Below are 21,487 nucleotides of genomic sequence, written 5' to 3'. Positions count from 1 at the left end.
TGGGGTGCTCTGAGGAGGAAAGACCCACCCTGAGCCAGGAAGGTGGACAGAGCTTCATCCAGAGCTCAGAGCTGGTGGTCCATGAGCAGCTTCATGATGGAGAGAAGCGCTACAAGTGCTTGCAGTGTGGGAAGAACTTCAGACAGAGCAGCACCCTGATCCGCCACCAACGCATCCACACTGGGGAATGGCCCTACGAATGTGGGGAGTGTGGGAAGGGCTGCAGCTGCAGGTCAGAACTCATCAGGCACCAACGCATCCACACTGGGGAGAGGCCCTACGAGTGTCCCCAGTGTCAGAAGAGGTTTCGGACCAGCTCCAATCTCCTCCAGCACCAGCAGTTTCACACAGAGGAGAGGCCCTTCCGCTGCCCTGAGTGTGGGAAGGGCTTCAAGCAAAACTCCAACCTCATCAGGCACCGGCGCATCCACACTGGGGAGAGGCCCTACAAGTGCCCAACCTGTGGGAAGAGGTTTCAGAGCAGCTCCAATCTCCTCCTGCATGAGTGGATTCACACGGATGAGAGGCCCTTCCGCTGCCCTGAGTGTGGGAAGGGCTTCAAGCACAACTCCCACCTCATCACCCACCAACGCATCCACACAGGGGAGAGGCCCTATGAGTGTCCCCAGTGTGGGAAGAGCTTCACCAATAGCTCTAACATGACAAAACACCAACGGAGGTGCCAGTAAGGGAAGCCCTGCGAGTGCTCCAGCTGCAGGAGGAGCTTTGTGAACTGGTCCAGCTTCATCCCAAATGGAGGTCTAACGTTGGGAAGAGTGCGGGTGATCCATGTTCCTTATGATCCATGCTGGGAAGACAACTGCCCCAATACCTTCCCCTGTCAATGACATGGTATAGACCTGAAGAACATGAGGGTCTTTCCATGGCCCTGTCATTACATTCACTCTCACCTCAGGTTATTGCCAGGGGCAGGAAAGGGACTCTCTCTCCCTGAGAAGAAGGGTGTCCTTTCCAAGTGGGGGGAGGCCAGGTGGGTCTCTGTCCCTCTCAGCCCTGCTGTGACCCCACCCAAACATCATCGGGGTCAGAGGGACAGAGACACCCCCAAACCCCCAGAAGGGCTGAACCTGGGATTTGTTTTGGGGCTGAGGATTTAGGAAGCGGCTGGAATTGGGGCTGGGTTGGAGTTGGGGCTGAGATTTGGATTAGAGCTGGGATTGAGGTTAAGGCTAGACATGGGATTAACTTTAGGGCTGGGGTTGGGATAGATGAGTATGGGACTGGGATGAGATAAAATACAGAACTGTGAGTGTGTCTAAATGTGGAGTGAGACTGAGACCAGGATCAGGGTCAGGTTTGGGACTGAGCTCACCCAGAGCGGGGCAGGGAGGATGTCATGGTGGGAAGGTTTGGGGAAAATCCTTTTTTGGAGAAAATCAAGGTGTGAATGCCTTGGGTTGTTGACTCCTCCAACCCACGTCCATTTCTAGAAGTCACCAGATGTCCAAGAATCAAGAGTGAATCAAAAAAAGCCACCAGGAGTTTCCCATTTCCAGTCTCATCCCTCTTGGGTTATGGTTGGTCCCCCATCTCCGGGCTGGTGGGGATCCCATGGGTCCTAGAGATCCCTCCTCTCCAGGGTCCTGCTTTTGGATTCTGGGAGGTTCTGGGGTCCCAAGGTCCCCCTCTCCAGCCTCCCCTCAATCCAGTAACTTGAGGTTGGTTCCCCCTTCTTTCCACCACCCTGTCCTGGTTAAGGGCAAATTTGGTTGAAACCCTCCAAAAGGAGTTTCCTCTAGAATGCCGATTCAGCAACCCCACCCTCAGCCAATCCGGGAAAATATTTCCGGGGAGAAAAGTCTAAAAAAACTTTATTTTACAGGCAAAGCATTCACCAGCACAAAAATTGAACAACATTAAGCAATAAAACCTCCTGCTGCTCCAAAATAGATGACAAACTCCGAAAGTCCCTTCTTTGGTTGTAGCTCAGGGCACTCAGTGTCTTATCAGTGCCTTATCAGTGGCTTATCAGTCTCTTATCAGTCTATTATCAATCTCTTATCAGTCCGTCCAGCGCTGGAAATGCCTCGGCCCAGGCTCGTCCCAGTGGGCCTCAGGTGGGAGCTGCTGGTGGTATTCTGGTTTTTCAGTCCAGAGCAGGTTTAAACAGCTCCAAAGAAAAAGAAAAATCAAAGTCCAGGGAACTTCTGCCTCAGAGACCTAAAAACTGACTGAAAGCAAAGGAGAGCTCTGTCCTGCTGTCTGTCCATCCAGGAGCTGGAATGTAGAGGAGTGAGTGCAGTTTCTGAAAACAAACTGCAGCTTCTTCCTCCTCCCTTCGCTCTCAGAACCAGCCTTAAAGGTGCAGAACTCATTTCTGGGCTAAACAGACCCATGAGGGTACGAGCATCATTTAGTCACCCCAGGACACCCCTGTCAGGGTCAGGGGGTCCTGTCCCCGCCTCATCTCCGGGCTGCCGGGGGTCCCCCAGCTCCAGTATCGCCTCTTCCCCTCTCCCCGCCCCGGGAGTACCCCGTTCCACAGCCCTGGCTCTCACGGGGATCCCCAAAACCAATGTCCCGCCCCGTCGGTACCGGGCCATCCCCACGTGGACCCCCCGGGACCCTCCCGAGGGGCGATCGCGGCTCCTCTCCCCCCGAAAAAGCTCCTCTTGGAGAGCCCGGAGATATCCGGGGCTTGAGTCCGGGATCTGCCGGCTCCGAACACTCTCCAAAATATCCTCCCAGAGACCCCTGGTTGGAGTTATTTGGGAATTTAGCTACTTGAGCTGGGCTTCTTCTGGGACTTTTAACAGCCTTGTGTTTTTCATGTTGGAGTGAACGAACCTTTTGAATCTCGCCGGTATAATTTGCTCCCTCTCCTCCAGTGATTTTTACAAACTTTTCAAGGAAGGACAACAAAATATTTTCTTTACAATCCAGACCAACAACAGCCATTTTCCTCATCAGTTCTTCCATAAGTGACTCAGAGGAAGCTCCGTCCAAGTTCCAAGAGTTCTTCCAGAGAGAACCACACCCTCCTCAGAGGAGAGAACTGTGCTGTTGTCAAAGGCACTTGGGGTCAGGGAACAGTGCCCTGAAATCACAGCGCGAAAATAATGTCTCAATCTGGTTAAAAAACTTACTAGAGAGATGCCTCTGCCCCAATTAAGGTTCTAATTAGACCAAATCTAATGTGGATTTTATTGAACAGTAAATGTGAGGTAGAGAGAGTTTAAAGAAAGAAGAAAGCGGGGCATGGCAAGGGAGTGACAAGGGACAGAGACCTCCCCTGGAGCAGGGCAAGTGTGACATTGTCCCCTGTGTGTGTGTGCCCTTCCCAGGGTGGGGGTTTTACAGCTGAGCTAGTTTGGGTAAGGGGGGTGGTGTTCACCCCCTGAGCAGGGATTACCCCACTGTTTCAGGTTGCCATGCAAGATGTAACCAAATGCATGTTTTCAATACCCATGTTCATCAACTGCTATAAACAGGTGGGGCAGGGTTCTTTATCTCTTCCATGACTCAGCCCTGATAACGCCCTCCAGGAGAGATATCTTCTGTGAATGGGCCATTGAGTGTCTCTGCAGGACTGATAAAATTCCATCATCCCATTGTGGGATGCTCCACCCAGGGGGAGGATCCAGACATTCCTACCTGGATATAAGCTGAGACTTGCTACAGCAGGAGCAGCTTGCCTACTGGGTTCCCAGAGGATAAGAGCTCCATAACCTCCACTGGACATTCAGAGGAAGACCAGACCTTTCTGCAGGATCACTGCTCTGACAGAACTACGTTCACCTCTCCCACAGGACTGCAGCCACCATTTATTGGGACGGCTGCCACAACCCTGACCAACAGGGTGTCAGGTTATATCCTGACTCTGTCAGCTTAAGGCAGTGTTTCTGTATCATTGCCTTGATCTTCATTTTGGTGTAGAATTGCAATTTTGGTTTAGACCCTTTCCCAGGTTTGCCTTCAAACCAGTACAAAACTCAATGTGGTCATCCCTTGTTATTCTCCCAAATCAGGATTTCCCATTTCCAAACATTTGCCAGATGGAAAAGGAGGCTGTGAGGAACAGGCAGGATCCCCAGGACACCCGGGCAGGTGAGGAGGAAGTCAGTGCCCATTTCCCCCTCTCTCTGCTCCATCTCCCAGCCCAACATGGCCCCCAGCTGCAGGACAATCTAGGTGCCAATGCCGTCCTACCGGGGATGCACTGGGGGGATCTCCTTCCACTTCCCTGTGGCATGGAGGCAAATCCCATCCTCTCCTTGTCTTTTTTCCTCCAGACAAGAAGCAGAGGATGGAGACAAGGGAGGAAAAATCCCTGCGGAAGAACCTGTAGGAAGAGGCTGTTATGAGTGACTCCAGAGCACAGGAATCCAACGGGGAGGAAAATCCCCAGAGATTCCACAGGAAGAGGGGCTGCAAACCCAGCCCAGTGTGCTCTGAGGAGGAAAGACCCTCCCTGAGCCAGGAAGGTGGACAGAGCTTCAGACAGAGCTCAGAGCTGGTGGTCCATGGGCAGCTTCATGATGGGGAGAAGCCCCACAAGTGCCTGGAGTGTGGGAAGAGCTTCAGGCAAAGGAGCATCCTGATCCAGCACCAGATTATCCACACCGAGGAATGGGCCTACGAGTGTGGGGAGTGTGGGAAGGGCTTCAGCTACAGGTCAGAACTCATCAGGCACCAACGCATCCACACTGGGGAGAGGCCCTACGAGTGTCCCCAGTGACAGAAGAGGTTTCAGACCAGCTCCAGTCTCCTCAAGCACCAGCAGATTCACACAGAGGAGAGGCCCTTACACTGCCCTGAGTGTGGGAAGGGCTTCAAGCACAAGTCCACCCTCATCATTCACCAAGGCATCCACACCGGGGAGAGGCCCTACGAGTGTCACCAGTGCGGGAAGAGCTTCACCCAGAACTCTGCCTTCACCAGTAACCAATGGAGGCACTGGTAAGGGAAGGCCTCCAATGCCCCAAGTGCAGGAGGATTTTGTGCACTGACCCAACTCCAATCATTGGAGTATCCACATTGTGAAAGAGCCCTGATGATCCATGTTCCCATGATCCATGCTGGCAGGTCACCGTTACCTTTTCCTGTCCCTGCCAATGACATGATGTGGGATAGAAAAACATGAAGGTCCGGCCATGGTCCTGTCATTACATTCACTCCCACATCAGGTCATTGCCAGGGGCAGGAAATGGACTCTCTCTCTCCCTGAGGAGAAGGATGAAATTTCCAGGAAGGGGAAATTGTGGCCAGGAAGACCCAGAAAGTTGTGTGGTAGTTTTTCCTGTAAACAGTCCCTTCTGTTATCAATATTGTTTCTGTTTTTGTTTGTTCCTTATCTCGTTGCTGTTCTCAGTAAATTGTTCATTTCTCAGCCCGGAATCTTTGACTTTTGTGCTTTTCATGGGAGGCAGGAGGGCAGCACGGTTTTAGAAGGAGCAGGAAATTGGGGAATCCCATTCCTGAACCCCGGCCCATGAAAACCGAGCATCCCAGCTGGTCCCAGCCCTGGTGGCCATGGCAACAGCCTTGGGTGTGGGTCCCTGGCTGGGGCTGTAGGAACCTCTTCCCTCTGTTGCCCAGGGACAGGAGTGGAGGGAACGGCTGCAGCTGAGTTGGGGCAGGCTCAGGTTGGATGTCAGGAAAAGGTTTTTGCCCAGAGGCTGCTGGGGCCCTGCCCAGGCTCCCCAGGGAAGAGTCCCAGCTCCAGGGCTCTCTGAGCTCCAGCAGCGTTTGGACAGCGCTGCCAGGCCCAGGCTGGCATTGTTGGGGTGTCCTGTGCAGGGCCAGCAGTTGGACTGGAGGATCCTGATGGGTCCCTCCCAGCTCAGCCAATTCTGTGGTTCTGGGATCCCATGAGCCTGGGGATGGGGCTGCCAATGGTTGCCATGGCAATGGGCTGTGGCTGCAGGCCTGAACTGGTGTCCATGGCAACCACCCATGGCATGGGGTCTCCATGGAGCTGCCAAAGGACTGAGCATAGCAACAGGAGGCTGGTGATGGTTGCCATGGAAACTGACCATAGCAACAGGGGGATGGTGATGGTTGCCTGCTAAGGATCAGATTTGTCACAGGCCCTCAGAGGGGTTCCATGGGGACTTTCCAAGAGTCTCCAGGCTGTTCTAGAGCTGGAATGTCACAGGCACAGACAGGGGCTCCATGGACACCTCCCAGGGCTTTCTGGGATGGTAAAGAGCCCTGTGGTCCGAGGCAGTCACAGCCATTCCATGTTGACATCCCAGGGGACCTTGGGCTGCAAAGGCACCGATCTGTCACAGGCACTCACTGGGGCTCAACGGTGACATCCCAGGAGTCCCCAGGCTGCCAAAGAGCCGGGATGTCCCAGACACTCACAGGGGTTCCTGTCATGGGCACAGAGGGAGCTTCAGGCAAAAGCTTTATTTCTTTATTGGAGAAATTCCTGCTGAGACATGAGGTGGAGAAATGACACCCAACAGCCTCCATGTATCCTCAAACCTTTGCAGGACCCCTAGACTTCTAAAATTTCTTCAAAGAGAGGAGACTGGGAGTGGCTGGATCCAATCCCAGCTCCAGAATTTGTCAAAGGTGTAAAAGATTGAACAGTCTTTGTCTTTGATTGAACAGTCGAATTGAACAATTTGACTAACAGAATTTGTCCTGTAGGATTCATGATAGAATACCAGATTAATTTATATAAATATGTTTCTGGCTTATTCTGATCATGATCAGATGGAAAGATCACTAGCACAGTTATTTACTCCACAGATCAGGAGCTATAACAATTATTATAATATAGTGCTCTAGGCAGCAATTTTGAAGTCAACAGGGCCTTCCTGGAGTTGTTGGAGCCCATGGCAGGCAGAGCCTCCTGCTCCAGCAGGAACTGCCTTTCCTGTGCCATCAGCAGGACAGGTCCCGCTGCAGGAAAAGCCCCAGGCCAGCCCCAGCACAGGGAAGGGCTCGGGCACAAGGGCAGAGTGCCGTGCTGGGAGCTGGGCCAGGGAGAGCCTGAGGCACCAAAGGCACCTGGGCAGCAGCAGCTGCTTGCAGGCCATGGCCAGAGTCTCCCTTGGCAGACCGGCCTGGTGGCCACCACTGCAGAGCTGCTGCCTCAGGGCTCATTTCTGGCTGGGCTCTGAAAAGCCACTTCTGCTCCAGGAGCAGAAGCCATTGGGAAGCCATTGGCCCCAGCACCTTCACAACAAGATATTAATGACAAAACTCTTCATGGCAGCAGAGCCAAGGCAGGGGCAGAGGAAAGGGCAGAGCCAGGCCCAGGGAACAGGGCTGCCATGGTGATGGCTGTAAGGTCACTGCCCCTGCAGCAGCCTGGGGCCCTCAGCAACATTCTGGCCAGAAGCGTTTTGGGGGCACCCAGGACATCAGAGAACCACAAAGCAGGAATTCTGTCCAAGGGGATGAGAGGGTTCCCTTGGGTCAGGTTGCACAAATCTCCTGCTCTTGGACAATTCCTGTGATGGGGCTTCCAATTCTCTGGAAAAATGGTTGCCATTTTGTGCCACTCTCATTAATGTAAAAAATTTCCTCTTTCTAACAAATGTAAATCCACCCTCATTCAATTTAGAGATATTGAGCCTGTCACTGCAAGATTTGCAAGTAAATGCCTTTGACTACATTTTTCCATTTTCACAGACTTTGGAGAGGACCCAAAAATCTCCCAAGATGGGATTTGGAGGCCTCATCGCATAACCAGCTGGGATGGGCTGATGGCTCTGGTGTTGTTCCAGATTGCAAGGCAAGATGTATTCTATTACCATCTCTATGGCAGTTGTCTTGTCAAGTGGGCAGTTTGCCTTATCTCTCTCTCTGACTGATCACAATCACTCCTCCTTTGGGAGGGGGCATCTATTGATAATGGGCTATTGAATGTCACTGCATGACTGATAAGAACTATACCATCCCATTGTGAGATGCTCCGCCCGGAGGGAGGAGCCAAGGATTGCTACCCAGATATAATCTGGAGATTCTGGAATAACAGAACAGCTTTCTCCACTGGATTCCCCAGAGGAACAGCAGCTGTCTCTTCTCCCACTGGATCTTCAGAGGAATACATCCTTTTCTACAGGACCTCCTGCTCCAACAGAACCACACCTGACACTCCAGGAGGACTGCAGCCACATTTCTATTTGGACTGCTACCAACACCCTGACCCACAGGGTGTCAGGTTGAGTTGTGACTCTGTCAATATTGTTCTAGTGTACTGCATTGTTTATTTGTTTAATTTTCTTCCCTATTAAAGAATTTTATTTCCTGCTCCCATATCTGTGCCTGTGAGCCCCCTCAATTTAAAAAATTATAACAATTTGGAGGGAGGGGGGTTTACATTTTCCATTTCAGGGGTGGCTCCTGCCTTGATTAGCTGACACCTGTCTTTTGAAACATTAACAAGGGGAAAGTTTCAAAGCCTCAAAAGTTATAAAGAAAACAAAGTTTGGAGGAACGAATAAAATACGAATTGGGGATGTTCTATTAGTTCCAGAAGCAGGGTGAAATTTATTAGGAAAGGATTTACAGGTGCATTTTGACATTCTCTGGAGTGCTCCCAGAGAAAGGGAAAATGGTACTTAAGCTTCTCCAATTAAGGGAAGAAAATGAGGAGAAAATTCAAGAGATGATTTGGGCAAAACCAAAAAACTGAGTTAAACTGAACATGAAACCTATAGTAATAAAAATAACTAATGAGAACCATCCAGTTCAGCTATGACAATATCCACTCTCCCTGGAGGGGAGACGAGGACTACAGCCGCTGATCCAGGACCTACTTGAGGACAGCACCTTAGAACCATGTATGTCTCCACATAATACACCCATATTACCAGTAAAGAAGTCAAATGGGACTTACAGGCTTGTCCAAGATTTGAGAGGAGTGAACAAAAGAACAGTGAATCCGTACCCAGTAATGCCTAATCCCTATACACTCCTAAGTAACATCCCAGTTGTTTAGCATGATAGACCTAAAAGATGCTTTTTGGGCATATCCACTGGCAGAGGAAAGTGGGTTATCTTTGCTCTTGAATGCGAGGACCCCGATTCTGGAAGGAAGCAAGAGCTTCGGTGGACTGGGTTACCCCAAGGGTTTTCTGCATCCCCAAACCTGTTTGGTCAAGCCCTAGGAGAAGTAACAAAATTCTTCTCCATTAAACCTGAGCTAAAGCTCATCCAATATGTAAATTATTTGCTTTTCTCAGGACAGGAAGAAAAAGAAATTTGGGAATCCACCATAGTGTTGTTAAATTTTCTGGGGGCCAAGGACTTCAGGTATCAAAAGGGAAACTCTAATTTGTAGAAAGGGAAGTAATATACCCAGGATCTGTGATTTGTCAAGGGAGCTGGCGGCTGAACCCTGAGAGAATTACAGGGATAGTCTCACTCGCACCAAAAACTAAGAGCGAAGTCAGAAGGTTTTTAGGCCTGTTGGGATATTGTAGGCTATGTATTGAAAGATACATGCAGGCCATCTGGTTCTTGTATGAAAAGTTAATTGAAGAGATTAGGTGGGAAAAAGATGTCATGGTTAGAGCCTGGCACAGAGCCAGTGCCCCCATGAAAACACCCTCTCCCTGGGGTCTGCTGTGAGATGTGACCAGGAATAAGCAAAACAGGCTCCAGCTTAAACATAAAGAACACTTTATTACCTAAACTACAGGAAAATAGGAAAAAACTATAAGGAAAAGGGAAAAAAAAAATTGAAAACCTTACAAAAAACACTTTCCTCCTCCCCAACACCAGAATTTCCCAATCACATACATTCTCCCAAATCACCAACTGCCCAGCCTGGCACCATCCTTTAGAATACTCAAACTTCAGTTCATGAAGAGGAGAGGAGTCCTTCTTGTTCCATAGGCTTCCCCTGGAAACACACTGAAACCTTGTGTGCTTCCAATGTCACTCGGCACTGCCTGGAAAAGTCCTTTTGCCGCTTGTGACATCTTCCTTCCATGCTCAGTGCTCTCACCACTGGGCATAGACCAGAGCTGCTTCTAGGGTTGTCTTTTAAGGATGCCTTGTCTCACTCCAAAAAGGTACAGTCTCTGCTTTGGGACATCTGTTCCCCCCATATTTTTCCAACCCCCTGGGGCCAAGGGGTCCCCATGATCAACTCTCCTGGTTCTGAGGCACTGCTTCCCCCCCAAGTGCAGTCTCTGTGTCACAGGAAAAAACTGAGTCCATGGCCACAAGAAAAGTCCAGCCAAAAGGCCACTCCAATCATCTCTCTCCACTCAATCATCTCCACATCTTTCGGGCCAGGTCCTTGTCTCATCTCATCTCCTATTTCCCTTCTTATTCAGCTCCGAGGAGGATCAGCATTTTTGCAAGGCCCCAATCATGAAAGAAAGGGGTTAAAACTTCACTCTCTGTCTGTCCCGGAGCACTCCAGCACTCCCACACACGCTGCTGCTGCTGCTCTGGCCGGCCGGGCTGCACCCTTCTCCCTCCCCCGTTTCTCCTCCTTGGCCGGCTGCTATCACATTCAGATGCCGACTCTCCCTCTCTCTCCCTCCTGGGGGGGGGAATGGCTGCCCGATGTCTCTTGGGGCTGCTCCTCCACCCTTCCATCCTCGAGGGCTTTCTCACCCCCCATCTCTGTCCAGGCCCCGGGCCTACTGCATGGCAGCCCCTCCCCCGCCCAGCAGCAGCGGCTGGACAGGGGAGGGAGATCTGACCTCCTTCCGTCGAAGTCCCAAGAGGCCTCTCAGGGCCGAAGCTCTGCTTTTTAACCCCTGTGTATTCTCGGAGGTGTGTCCAAACCGCACTGGTCACACCAGGTGCCAATATCAAACTCCGAACATCCATTGGTTTGACCACAGCCTCCCAGAATTCCACTTCTTCCTGGTCAAACCACCACAATGTTACACAGTCCCCCAGTGATGCCACAACCTACTCTCTGATGTCACAGAGACACCCTCTATGATGGCAGGGTCTGCTCTGTGGTCCCTCATCCTCCGCTGTGATCTCACAGACAGCTGTGTGATGTCACAACCCCTCAGTGATGTCACAAAACCCCCTCTGTGATGTCATACTGACACTCTTTAATGTCTCAGCACACACAGTTTGACCTCACAGCCAGCTCTATGATGTCATCCAGCCATGCCATGATGTCACAGCCTGCTTTGTGATGCCACAGAATCCCCTCTATGATGCTGTAGCTGCTCAGTGACTTCACACAACAAACTCTGTGATATCATAGCCCTACCTGTGACCTCACACAACCTACTCTGTGCTGGCCTTGGCCTCTTGGGGGCCACCTCTCATCTGTTTTCAAAACACTGGGGGCCTGTGCTTTTCTTCTCATGGCAAAAAGCATCTCTGAAGTCCAGGCATCCATGGCCAAAATTGAGAATCAGCCTCCAAAATTCCTTATATCCAAGGATAGCTCCCAGACAAAAGCTGCCAGGTCTGTCCAGGTTCTCTTGGTTTCCTGAGGGCCAGCTCTCATCTGCCTTTGAAACACTGAGGCTCTGTACTTTCCTTCCTATGGAAAAGAACTGTCCTTCTTGTCCTGATGCCCGTAGACAAAAGTTGGCTTTGGCTCCCAAATTCTTTCTATCCAAGGATTCCTCCCTTACCACAGGTCTGGCTGGCCTTGGCCTCCTTGGGGCTGCCTCTAATAAGCCTTAGAAACACTGGGACTCCACCCTTTCCTTCCTACGGAGAACTGTCATTCCAGTCCAGGAACCCATGGCTGAAATGGAATTCCACCCTCAAAACTCTCTATATATCTAAAGGCTGCTTTCAGACAAAAGCTGCAAGGACAGACAGTTCTGGCTTGCCTTGGCCTCTGGTGACTGCCTCTCATCTGCTTTCAAACCCTGGGGCTCTGTGGTTTCCTTGCTATGGAAAAGAACTGTGCCTCTTGTCCAGGTGCCCATGGCCTCTAGCACATGAGCACTGTATAGGGACACAGGAGCTCTGTGCTCAGTGGGGTGGAGACTGAGGACAGCAGAGGAGCCCTGAGAGGGACTGAAGGGAGGTTTCAGAGATGGTGGATCCTTTTGACATAGTAGAGAACAGCCAGAGAAAGAATAAATAAATTCCATAGGCAGCTGGGGAGGCCCAGACTGGAAGCAAAGAGAAAGGAATTTCCATGCCAGGGCAGGGCTGTGGTGCAGCATGTCCCCCAACAGGAGCCTGGAGCCGCCCAAGGCTTTGTGTGGGCAGGCAGAGGCAGGCAGGAGGCAGAGCTGTCAGCAAAGGAAGGGGCCAGCCAGGTGGGGCAGCCGGGGGGATGATGACAGCCTGCAGGGACAGAGGCGCAGGTTTGCTCAGGATCAGAGACACCTTTCCCCTGCTTGCCCCAACTTGTCATCACTGCCACCAGTTCTCTCCTCTACCTGGAACATGGGGACCCTTTATCAGTCTTATGCCTCACCTGGATCTACTGAAAGTACAAGAAACCTCAGTGTTTCAATCTCACTTTGAAGTCTTGAGAAGTTTTTGAGCCCACTCTGAGGCACTGATGAGTCTGATGCAAAGAGCACCAAATCCCCAGAGGCTCATTGAAGTCCCTGTGCTGTGTCTGTGCTGCTGAGCTGGGCTGGGCTCCTGGCCCAGAGGCAGCTCCTGGCAAGGGCAGTGCTGCAGAGAGACAGCTCTGGCCAGGAGCAGCTCCTGTGCACAGCCCAGCAGGGCTGGGGCACTGCCAGGGCCCCTCAGGGACACCAGCAGGGCACAGACAGAGCTCACAGGGGCTCAGCACTGGCAGGGGCTGTGGGATGGCCCAGAGGGGGCTGTGTCACAGCAGCACCTCTGTGGCTGTGTCACAGAGGCACAGAGCGGCTCTGATGTCAGCAAGGGGCTGTGTGACAGCACAGAGTGGGCTGTGTGTGGTCACATATTGGGCTGTGACATCACCGAGTTTGTTGTGTGAGGTCACTGAGCAGCTACAGCATCACAGAGGGGATTGTGTGACATCACAGAGCAGGCTGTGACACCATGTATTACAACATAGACCAGCCTGTGAGGTGAAGGAGTGTGCTGTGACATTACAGAGTGGCAGTATGACATCGCAGAGAGGGTTTTGTGACATCACTGAGGGGGTTGTGACATCACACAGTTGACTCTCCCATCATAGAGGGTGGCTGTGTAACAACACAGAGAAGTCTGTGATGTCACAGAAAAGACTGTGACATCACATTGTGACTTTGTGACATCTCAGCATCTTCTGGGACATCACTGTGCAGCTGCATGCCATTCCAGGCTGACATCCCAGATTTGGTTCTGTGGCATCACAAGGGTGCTGTGTGACATTCCAGAGTGGGCTGTGATATCACAGGTGGCTGTGTGACATCATAGGGGGCTGTGTGGTACAACAGGGACACTGTGACATCACGGGGGGCTGTCACATCACAGAGATGGCTGTGTGACATCATAGAGAGCCATATGATATCACAGGGGCTGTGTGACATCACAGGGGCTGTATGAGGTCACTGGGGAGGTCACTCTGCCCCGGCCCCCTCTCAGCTCCCCCCAGAGCAGTCCAACCCTGCTCATGCACAGCGGGGTCCCCTGTCCCCCCGGGCCCCCGGCCCCGCAGCCTCCCCCAGAGGATGTTCCACGAGATCGACCCCAGAGCCTGACACGGGGATGGGGGGCCGGGGCCCTGGGGGTGGCACAGGGGGACAGGGACCCCCCGGCAGCGTCCCCGTGACCCCCAGGGCCAGAGCCTGGGCCAGGGCTCCTTCACCCTTTTAACAACGAGGCCTTGAGAGCGCTGAAAAAATCCCTGGCAAGGGATCAGCAAAAACCAGATTTAATATTAAGGGACAACAGCACAAAGTTCCTTGGCAAGAGTCACTTTGCTACTGACTGGACACTTCAGGCACTCCAAGGAAACAAAACAACAACAAAGCTAAACAGAATCCAGGCAATCAAATCATAAATGAACCAAGAACTATCCCTGTATGTGTGTGTGACACAAGGACAGTGAGAGCAAGGATAAAAGGAATACAGCCCAAAAGCTTAACAGGGCTCAAACTTAACAGGACTTATCCTTAACTGATACCTTCAACTTCACAATTTAGCAAAAGAACAGCACCTTACAGTACTTGACATAACTTAAAACCTATGACTTGGCAATTTAACAGAGGAATAACACTTAAAAACATTTAACTTAGCTAATAACTTAAACTTAACAACTTAGCAATAGAACAACTCTTAGCAGCATTTAACTTAGCTTAGACCTTGTGACTTAACCTCACTTACAGGCCTGACTGACTCAGCCATTTAAGGCACTCCAACCCCTCAGAGAGCAGAATTTCTACCACATTTTCCCAGCACAGGCACTCCTGTGTGCACACAGACGCAAAGAGTCACTGCAAGGCAACTGTTAGAAATTCCCCTGAGGGCAGGAAATGCTCACTGTGGATGCTTTTGCATCTCCCCAGTGGGCAAAGGGTTGAGCCTGGAGGAGTGGGGGGATCGGCCCAGGCTCCGTCGTTGTTCAGGATCCCTGAGTGCAGCAAATGGGAGAGTTCCCGGGTGGGAGAGGCCCCACTCAGAGGGAGTCGCTGGCCCAGGAGAGCTCCAAGGGCTCCTTTTGGAGCGCTGTTTGCAGGGCCCCAAGAGAGGGGCTCCAGTCCCAGCAATGGTTCATCCTGGCCGCACTTGGCACCAACAGCTTTCTTTGGCAGTGTGAGAACAGGGATGTTGTGCCACTGAGGGAACAAAAGCAGTTCCCAGGGCTGCTCCTACAGAAACCAGGAGCTGGTTGGGCAGCAGCAGTGCCTGGAGCAGACAGTGTTTGTGATGAGCTGCAGAGGAGCAGAGCCCAGGGGCTGTTGGCCAAGGCCGAGGCCCAAGGAGCATTTCTCAGCTGGCAGGACAACCTGAGAAGGGAAGGGGGGAATGCAACAGCACAGGGCCCATGGAACCAAGGGAGCATTATGACCCTGTGAGGCCTCATGGAATCATGGAGAGCACTATGACATTGCTGGACCTCACAGAACCAAGGGGACTGTACTGACGTTGTGTGACTCCATGGAATGTAGGGATCATTGTGATACTGAAAGACCCCATCAAACCAAGGGTCTATTGTGACACCGTGGGCCTTCATGGAATTGTGGAGACCATTATGGCACTTTGGGGTGCCATGGAACCCAGGGGCCATTGGGACACTGTGAGACCCCATGGATCCAAAGCTCCATTGTGATGTTGCAAGGACCCAAGGAACCATGGAGACACCATTAAGAGACTTCATGGCCTCATGGAACCAAGGGGCCATTGTGACACTGAGGGGACTTATGGAGTAATGGAGACCATTGTGACACTGTGAGGCCTCATGGAACCAGCGAGACCATTGTGACCCTGGGTGTCCCCACAGAACCAAGAGAACCGTTGCAATACTGTGGGGCCTGGTGAAACCAAGAGGCCTTTGTGACACTGCAGGGCTGCATGGAACCAAAGCTCCAGGGTGACACAGAGGGACCTCCTGTCATCAAAGGTCCATTGTGACACCGTGGAGCCAAAGGAGACCATTGTGACACCGCATACCCCCAGGGTCCAAAGGTCCATTGTGACATTGCAGGGCTAATGGAACAGAGGAGTCACATGTCATTGTGGGACCTGGGAAACCACAGAGACCATTGTGACACTGCAAGACCTCATGGAATCATTGGGACCATTGTGACACTATGGAGCCTCATGCAATCATTGGGAACCATTGTGACACTGCAGGACCCCATGGAATCAAAGCATCATTAGGACACTGCAGGGCCCCATGGAACCGAGGGGACCATGGTGATACTGCAAGGCCTCATAAAAGCAAGGGAAGAAGGAACGGGTCTGGCTGGTTTGGCCTCCCTTTGATTCCCTGACTGGTCCAGCTGACTTTGGCATGTTGAGGGTCTCTTCTTATCTGCTGCTGAAACACTGGGGCTCTGTGCTTTCCTTCCTATGGAAAAGATCTGTCATCCTCCTCCAGGCCCCAATGGCCAGAATTGGGATTTCACCTTCAAATTTCCTTATATCCAGGGATTGCTCCCTTAGGAATATTGACAGGACAAGACTGGCTGGCAATGGTTTCATGGGGCTCACTTCCCCTCTATCCACAAAACACTGGGCAAGGTTTTTGGCTTTCCTTCTCATGCAAAAGAACTGTTCTGCTTCTCCAGGTGCCTTGGAGATGGCCAAGACTGGGGTTCCACTTTCAAAATTTCCTATATCCAAAGACCGCTCCCAGACAAAATCTGCTATTCCGGACAAGTCTGGCTGGCATTGGCCCAGTGAGGCTCACACCTGCCTTCCAAACACTGGGGCTCTGTGCTTCCCTTCCTATGGAAAAGAACTGTCCTTCTAGTCCAGGTGGACATGGCCAGAATTGGGATTTCACCTCCAACATTCCCAACATTCCCTATTGTGACAGACAGGAGGAGATTGTTGGCTAGAAACATTTTGTGTGTGGGGGAGGAATGGGCAGGTCCAGCCCTGCCCTGCCCTGGAACCCCAATATCCCCAGAGCCTCTATCCCAGCCCAGCAGTGTCTGCCAGTCCCTGGCACAGCACAGGCAATGCTCCACAGCCACCTCTGCAGCCCCAGCCCAGCTCCTGAGGGACCAAATGACCCGCAGTCCCACCTGGGAGAAGGGCCCAGGATGGCCAAGGGGAATTGAAGGCTGACCACAAGGCAAGCACACATCTTGGCCCTACCTCCTATTGGAATTTCCATCTTACCAGTGCTGGAATCCAGGAGCTGGTACCTGTGTATGTGCTTCTCTGGATCTTTTTTGCCTTTCTCTCTTTCTGTGTCTTCTTCTTCCGTTTCTGTGCTCCTGGAAATGTTGAGTAACTTAAAATTGAACAGGCTTAGAGTTTGTGAAGTTGAATGGGCCAAGTCAATGCTTTCAGAAGTGTTTTTTGTTGACTGATTATCTGTCGTAGTTTGACATGAGAAGAATTTTAAAAAGTAATACAAAACTTTTTGTGTAACTGACAATCTGTTAAACCACTAAGAAACGGAACACGCCTCTGTTAAACACAAATGTTAAAGACAAAGAAACCCAGGAACCTCCTCTTTCTTTTCCAGTCAACAAAGAAGCAGCAAGCCGTGGCCCTGGCCCCCATCTCAACCAAACCAAACCAAACCAAACCAAACTTAGCAACCCTGCCGTGGGCTGAGCCCCTTCCCCCTTCCCCAGGCTGCCCCCCTCCCCATCAGCCCAATTCTAACCAAACCAAACCCGAACAACTACCAAACAGGAAAACAAAAGAGGCTACAAAACCCCAACCAAAACAAAGCTAGCCACAGCTATTTAAATCTTACTATCAAGTCCCTTTCCTCCAACACAACTTAAACCAAAAACTCCTACAACCCACAACCCAGAAAAAATAACCTTACAACTAAAAAATTAAACACAAAAAAAAAGTCAAAAATAAACCATAAAACCAATCCTAACACAGCCAAACCACAACTTACTGGCAGGTCAGGTGTCAGTCCTTTCAAAACGTCAATCCTCCCTTGAGTATAGGAAAAAAGCAAAATATAAGCATATAAAAAACAATATGAAACCACCAAAGTCAGTAAAGAAGAAAATAAATCCCAAATAAAAAAAGAAGAAAAATTACCTAAATCTAAAAACTATAATCCTCTTATAAACTATAAAGAAAAAAACTCTTTTTCTTTAAAACACAAAAAACTATTAAAAATATTTTCAAAGTAATAGCAAACAAAAACCTCCATACTAAAATAAACAAATGTAAAAATAACTGGAATTTCATCAAAAATTAAACAGGAAAAAAAAGTCCAAGATTCTCAAGAGAAAATCTCTATTCCCAGAGATAAAAATAATTTTAAAAGTAAATAATAAAATCTTTTACCTTTAAACAACTCATCTTTTAAACAATACCCCATAAGTCAACATGGCCCATCAGCAAACTGTAAAAAAGGTTGTAGCAATAAAAACAACTTCACAATAACTAACTTCTGCCAGCAACCGCTATCCATGACCAAATAAAGAACCACAAAAGCCCTATTTTTTCCTCTTGTAAAAAAATCCCCGTAAGCTTAACACCAAAACTTCCCTCTCAAGGTAATCTAAAAAAAAGACTATTCTAGAAATAGTAAACTAACTAGAAATTTTAAGTTTAGTTTCTCCACATTGTCAGTAAAAAGTTGTAAAGACAAAGAAAGTGTAATAAAGAGTTTATTTTAATTCTTTCTACTTTTTTCTTTTTAAATTTACCTTTAATAACATTTTCTTTATACCCTTTTTAAATTTTAGGCCTACTTTACCTTTCTTGTAATCCTATCTTACAACAAAATACATACATAACTAATTAACCAACAATAAAACCCACCACATTCACAAATCTATTAATTAAGAAATCTCAAGATTACAAAAATCTTGAATTAACAAACCAAAACCACTTCAAAGTCATAAAGAAACGTTTGCCAAAGTTTCTCTGATTTTGTAAAGTTACCAGTAAAAGCTGTTTGGTTGTTTTGAGCTCCTGAGAATCTCCTGTTGGTATTTCTCCAGGGAGTCCAACTCACAGTACACAAACAATTGTAAATCCTTTTAAATATCTCCTTGACAGAGTTTTCTACTGGATGGAAGTCAGGGCTTGTCTGTCCTGCTTGGCACAGCGCAGGCAGGGCTTTCCCAGCCACATTCCACACTCCATTTCCCAGCTGGAGCCGCTGGTGCCTCTGAGTTGTGCTGCCCCAGCCCCAGGGACGCTCTCCTTGTCTGCCCATTCCCCCACGGTCTCTGGGCAGGGATGGCCTCAGTGGGGGCTGCTGACATCCTCAGCACCTTGGAGGCTGCTGCTGGATTTTCCTGCTGCAGAGGCTTGTTCAGCCTTCAGCTCTTGAGTGCAGGAATTCTGTGTCCCAGGGCTCATTAACATTCAGAACAGCTAAACAAGCTAAGCTTCTGGGAATAATTTGATTGAAGTGTTCAAATCAAATGTGTGGTTAATTAGTCAGATTTCAGAAGCCAATTCAATGTGAACACCCTGAATTTAAAAAAACAGCAAGAAAATATTTTTTTAGGTCCTGTAATTTTTTTTTACTAGTAATTCATTGAAATGTGCAATCTCCAATTGACATTGAATCCAAGTACCTCCTCATGCAGTTTGACTGGGTGTGAAAATCAAGACCTTTCATGGCTGACAATCAATCAGACTCTGTCCCTACCCCCACCCCATTCAAGGCTGGCACTCAGAGCAGCCTTGTGCAAATCTGAGCTCCCTCCACCCCACACTGGACCTAGCCAACAGACCACAGTTGAACAGGATGTAACTTAATAAAAATGACACCATTAAAATCACACAATTACAAACTCTTCCCTGAGCTATGTGCAATGTCCCAGCATGTCTGATGAGTCCACTGTTCACAACTGAGTTGCATACTAAAATTAATTTTTGACTAATGTGGTTCTGTGATAGATATAAACACAATTAAGTTCTTGTATCAGGATTCTTGTCCTGGACTGAGGACAGAACAGCTCAAACAATTCATGATTTGCAAATCTATCAGTGTTGGATGGAGAAGGAAGGTCAGGCTGCTCTTGGTGTTGAGGAAATGCTGAAACCAATCTGACTCATTTCATCTGCTCATGCCCTGGCTGATCTCCCCTCTTTCCCCTTCCACCCATTGGCTTTTGTCTCCCGCCAGCCCCCTGTGAAGAGCCTGGCTCTGTGTTCTCCATCCCCTCCTCGCTGGCACTGCCAGGCTGGGATGAGGAGCCCCTCAGCCTTCCCTGCTCCAGGCTGGACCAGCCCAGCTCCCTCAGCCTCTGCTCACAGCCCAAGGGCTCCAGCCCCACATTGGAGGCCCTTCCCAGACCCTGCTCCAGCTGCCAGACATCTTTCCTGCCCTGGGCAAACCAACCCAGGCCACAGTGACCTGGGTAATCCCCGTGCTTGATGTCCTGGTCACACAGCCCAGGCCCCTTGTCCCCTGTCAGGCTCTGGGGTGGATCCTGTGGAACATCCTTTGGTGGAGGCTGTGGCTCCAGGTGGGCCAGGGGGATCCCGGGGGACAGGGACCCTGCTGGGCATGGACAGCATTGGAGTTGTTGGGAGAAACTGTGAGGGGGAGCTGGGGCAGAGTGACCAACCCAGTGACCTGACACAGCCCTGCTGGGATGTCACACAGCCCCTCTGGGATGTCACAGCTGCTCAGTGATGTCACAGCCCATTCTCCAATGTCACACAGCTGGTCTATGATGTCACAGCCAACTCTGTGATGCCATGTCTGCTCTGTGATATCAGACCTCTGCCCTGTGATGTCACAGCTGGCTCTGTTATGTCACAGAGGCAGTGTATGATGTCATAGCTCTCAATGACCTCACATAACCCACTCTGTGATGTCACAACCCACTCTGTGACCACATGGTACCAGATGATAATTTGTCTCCACTAGGTGAGGTGACACCTGGAACTTGTTCTCCACAACCCCAGGCCTGTGGAAACCACACAGTGCCCATTGTGTGAGAAGGGGAACTGGAAGTTCAGTAGCCTTAGTGTCCTGCCAGCTCAGCCAGGGCCACTGGAACATTGGGGTCCACGAGCACCCGGGACCACCAGAGAGGACCCAGAACATGGGTGAAGGGGAGGGGAAATATGTTAATGATATTCGATAAACGATTGTCACATGTGTGTTTAGTCCAGGACAATCAATGAATATGTATGCAAAATACAGAAAATAAAGAGAAACTCTCCTGTACTCAGCATGCACAGCTTTGGGAGAAGCTCTCCCCCATGCATCCAGCTGAATAAAGAATGCTGCTTCTTAATGCTACACTGGGGTTAAGGAGTTTTCTCTTTTACTGAATTTTTGATAGCACTCCCACTGCCAAGGAAAGCTCTGTCTGCTGCTGTTCACAAACAGAGAAGGGCTGGTGGCAGATGTGGGGCTCAGAGGCTGCCTGGGGCACAGTGACCATGAAATAATGAAGTGTTCAATATTCTGTGAAAGAAGGAGGGACAGCAACAAAACTTCTACATCGGAATTAGGAAGGGCAAACTTTGGCCTGTTTAGGAGGCAGATTTGGGGAATACCAAATCAGGTACTGATTGCTTTAAGGGAAACAGCCCTTAAAAACAAATGGTGCCCAGGAAGGATGGACACATTTCAAGAAAGTAATGTTAAGCGGGAAGAATCAACATTGGATAGAAGGTCAGGCAACTTAGGAAGTGTTTAAGGATGTTGTTAGGTCATGCAGAATGAAAAGCTGAGATGTGAAAGCTCAATTAGAACTTAACTTGGCCACTTCTGTGAAAAATAATAGGAAATGTTTCTATAAATAAACTAATAGCAAAACATGGGATAAGGCGAACCTCTACTCTTTATTGGATGCAGTGGAGAATATAGTAACCAAAGATAAGGAAAAGGCTGAGCTACTTAACACCTTGTTTGTCTCAATTTTCAATATTAGGAGAGGATATCCTCAGGACAAGTGGTCTCCTGAGCTGGTAGATGGGCACAGGGAGCAGAATAGTCCCTGGAATCCAGAAGGAAGCAGTGGGTGACCTGCTGAGCTACTCAAATGCTCACAAGTGTATGGGA

The sequence above is a fragment of the Zonotrichia albicollis genome, unplaced genomic scaffold (assembly GCF_047830755.1).
Source record: "Zonotrichia albicollis isolate bZonAlb1 unplaced genomic scaffold, bZonAlb1.hap1 Scaffold_257, whole genome shotgun sequence".
NCBI lineage: Eukaryota > Metazoa > Chordata > Aves > Passeriformes > Passerellidae > Zonotrichia > Zonotrichia albicollis.
This window is presented reverse-complemented; position numbering follows the sequence as displayed.